General features: G+C 44.5%; 1 long non-coding RNA gene across 1 annotated transcript; it reads left to right on the forward strand.

Annotated features, from left to right (window-relative positions):
- The first annotated feature begins 527 nt into the window (after positions 1-527).
- LOC144987471 (uncharacterized) lies at positions 528-3,947 on the forward strand. Its single transcript, XR_013651362.1, has 4 exons — positions 528-1,726; positions 2,071-2,174; positions 2,283-2,546; positions 3,511-3,947. It is a non-coding gene; the product is annotated as an uncharacterized LOC144987471 (long non-coding RNA).
- The last annotated feature ends 236 nt before the right edge of the window (positions 3,948-4,183 follow it).

Genomic DNA, 4,183 nt, shown 5'->3' on the forward strand with positions numbered 1-4,183 from the left:
AACACACATACACGCACACACATTTTGCAAGGAAGGTGGGACCTGGGTCCATCTGTCCCCTGCCTCTTCCCTGGTGGGGGGTACGGGCCCCTTTGCAACGGCGGCCGTGTCCCCGGGGTGCCGGCTTCCTGGGCCCGGCGGTGCTCTCTCCGCGCGGTGGGGGGGTTCACATTACATCTGAGCCGGGGGTGTCTGGTCCCTGGGGGGTGGGTTCTCGTCCTTGCTCCTGAGTGCTGGGCCCCGCCAAATTTCCAACTGTGGCCGAGCCTGGTCGGGCCATATTTACAGCACCCCTTGTGGGCCCTCTTTTTTTCCCCGGGGTTCCCCCCTCCTGGGCGGGGGCGGCGGGCCCCCTGCCTCGCTCCTCCCTGGACCAACCGTGGGCCGGGCGGATGGCTGCCTGGAGTGCGGAGCGGGTCTCCCTTGGGGGGTCCTGGCTCGTACCTGGGGTTGGGGCGGGGGGATGCCCGGAACTCCTGGGTGGTGGTGGGGTGCTCGTTTGGGGCTGTGGACGTCCTTCTCCGGTGGAGCCCTGCGTTGGGTTCTCCCGGCGCGGCGGGGGGGCTGCTTTCCTGGCTGGGCTGGGGCGGCGCTCTCTTTCCCTCCGTGCCTCCCTGGCCTCTGGCTCTGGGGGCCTTGCGGCGGCCCTGCTGGCCCTGGCCTGGGTGGCGGGCTTGGTCGCCCGGGCGGCGGTTGTTCCCTGTCGGTTCCCGTGTGGCGTTGGGGGGATTCCGGCTGCCGCTGCTGGTGCGGTGGGGGTTTTGGGGTGGGGATGGCTGGGCACTCTCCCTCCTTCTTTTCACGTTCCACCATCCATTTTAGAAGAACATAAACACTCACCTGAGCACTGGTGTTAGCTCACCTTTGCACTAACAGTTTGCATGACTGAATGAATGAAATATTTCACACTAGTTGGTTTTAAGGCATAGGTATGTGTGTGAACACTATCTGTTTTGTGTACATGTCGACAGGTGGACATTTTTGCAGCTAGCAGGCGTGTTTATAACATTTGAGTGTGTGTGTGGACAGGCCCCGCCCTTTTTGTACTACATTTGAACTTTACCGTAATGATTAACAACCAGTAAACTTGTTTCTGTATGCTGCTTCATGGTCTTACCCCCCTTCCCCTCCTATTATCACCCCCTACCCCCCCTCTCTCTAGCGTCCCTCTGTCTTCTTCCCCTCTTTCCTTTTCCGTCCGGTCCAACACCAAAGATTTTCAGACACGATTGAAATTAATAAAGTTTGGCCTCAATTACAAAAGGGGTTTATTCAGACATACCTTTGGTTTGTCTGAAGATGAATAACCCCTCTTGTTAAAGTAAAATATGTCCAACACAAGAGGCCCTCAGCTCTCATCTGGCTGCCCAGGTGTTGGACAGGACAAGTTAAAAAAAAAAAAAAAAAAAATTATGTAATTTAATCTCAGACAGCTAAATGATCTAATCCATGTTTGTCGTGTTTTTATTTATTCTCTAGGAATTGCTGAAGCGTGATATCCTAAATGCCTTTCTATTCTATTCTATTTCATATTTTATCATCCTATTGTATTACTGTTTAATCAATTGGGAATTTAGCATTTTTGCCCCTGTAAATATCTGTCAGTTGAAAGTATTTGTACTTGTATTCCATAGATCTTGTACCTGAAGATAGCAGACAACAACTGTGCAGAAACCCACTTGGCCTTCTTCAGTGACGCTGTGAACGTGTATGGCTTTCCTCTGAGGTATTCATGTTATTCATAAAGAAATCTTTTATTCACATATCAGGCAGGATAAGCACTTGGTTATTTGTACAAAAATAAAATAACTTTTTTTAGACTCCTCTGAAAACAAAGGCAACTCTAAAACTCTTTCCCGTCATGAATAACATTTTACCCCCCCCCCCTCAGTCTCTCACCTCAATTTTTTCCCCAGTGATACATGTAACCCACTCCTGCAATTTATCTAACCTAGAAATTCTACTTATTGGCATCATACATAAGAACATTACATTTTAAATTGATGTGTACCGTATTGCCGATGCATTTGTAATTATGTGTTTGAGACATGATTTTCATGTTATTGTCAGGGTGAGAGGAGATCATGGAGGAGAACATGCGGGCATAGCCGAGTAAATGCTCACAGTACGTAGAACTGACACAAACAGCTTCATTGAAGCACACACAATCAACGGTGAGTTGAACCTAGTTTTAGACGCTTTAATATATACATAAAAGTGAATGATGTATTAAAAATAAATCTGACAATAAAGTTTTTCTTTTTGCTTTTTTCCAAATACAGGATTGAGCCCCTCTGGTGTGATGTCTTCGTGAGTGTTACTGGTTTATATTACAACATCCTGCACTCTCCTGAGGACCAAGACTTGCTCAATATCAGTCACATCACGTATTCTGCTGCCACTATATTTTCCTACCACGCATTCAGGCCAGTTTGGATGTCTTTAGTGACGCGTGGGACAGCCATCCAATCAGGACGGAGCAAAGCATGACACCAAATCAGCTGTGGCAGTTGGGCTTGACCCAGAACCCTGTTTCTGATCCCCGGGTAAATGCTTTATTTCAGTGTTTTTCAACCTTTGTTCACTTGTTCCACGGTCTGACACCGGAATCTGTGGAAAGTTACACCGCTAAAGACGAGCTTTAGCTGGTATTTTTGTTAGAACTGAGCGACTTTACCAGCAGAATTAAGAACAAGGAAGTGAAGACTTTAACCACTTCTCATTGGTCAGACTGATGGCATGTGATCAAGCCTTCAAGAATGATTGGCGGAGACAGTTAAAGGGGCGGGACTTTTCCTTACACAGTTGTAGCTGCAGCTAAATCGTGGTACCGTCAACCTTATCAAAATGTATTTTATAGAATTAAATAAACACAAAGAAAAAGTAATTTTAAGATCTTTCATATTCCTAACTACTCAGTGTTTTATCAGGGCCTGTTTGGATGAACAAAGAGCTGATTTCCTGGAGATGGGAAATGTTTTTAGATCAGTGAAGTAGGGCAATTCCCCACGGCACACTTGACCATCTCCCACGGCACACTATTGTGCCGCGGCACACACACTGGTTGAAAAACCCTGCTTTATTTAATCTCACTGTACTGGACAACTGATTTGTGTGCAGTTTGACTAATGTGGAAAGTATCAAGAAGAGTATCATGAAATCATAATGACTACAAGGAATTTTCATCAAAAATGAATGAAAAGTATTATTGTTGTGTGGTGCAAACTATTTCCCTAAATTCTTTGGTTTTTTAAATCAAGTAGGAAGAATAGCACATCTGCAAGTTCAAAATGCATCACAATGCATGGCATTATGAGCCATCATATGTACTAATCTCACTACTTTGTTAAGAGTCACTTATTTGCAAATTATAAACAGTTATGGAGATATGAGGTCTGCCTGCTAGAAACAATATAAGTCATTATTAGTGGGTCACTGTGCCTACATAATCTAAAACATAAAAAAAAACAGTGCTGTTCATAAACAGTATCTTTTTTTTTTTTTTGTCAGGGTATGCTGGTTCCAGAGATTGAATGGGAGGAGAGTGGATCCATGGCTGAACCTCATCCTGGGATTAATGTCTCGGTATGGGACAGTCCTCTTTTGGGTCCACAAATGTTGGAACTGCAAGACGACATCAATCCATTGTGGAATTCAGACCGTTTGGGAGTGGACCTACATCTTTACTGTCCCGTTTGTTTAGAACTTAATTTAGGCGACATAATTACATACAGAAGAAGAGAGACTGAGGGGAGTAAGACAGAGTTCAAATCAATACTGCTGTATTGTTCAAGGGACTTCATTGTATGTAAGGAAGTTATGAAAATTAGTTCCAGTTTAAATAAAATTCAAATCAGTAGAGATCCCACATTTGCTTAAATTTTGATGTTTTAATCTGTCCATGTTTTCTCTGAATTTTACTCTGCAATAAAGGGTGAATGTTTGCACTTTGTTGTTCTATGACCATCTTTTGTTGTGTAGTATTTAACCAGCTATAAAACCCAGAGAGATGAGGATCTTTTTTGCAAGGGTGACCTGGCCAAGAGGTGTATATGTATATTACAATATAAAATCAATGACATTTGAGTTATTAAAAAAATAAAATTAAGGTCTGGCAAACTGACTTCGGGCTGAGCAGGTGTATTGGGTATCTGTGATTGACAGTGAGATGAACTTGAGGAAA

Source organism: Oryzias latipes, chromosome 18, assembly GCF_053564925.1.
Source record: "Oryzias latipes strain Hd-rR chromosome 18, Olatipes_Hd-rR_3.1".
Classification (NCBI taxonomy): domain Eukaryota; kingdom Metazoa; phylum Chordata; class Actinopteri; order Beloniformes; family Adrianichthyidae; genus Oryzias; species Oryzias latipes.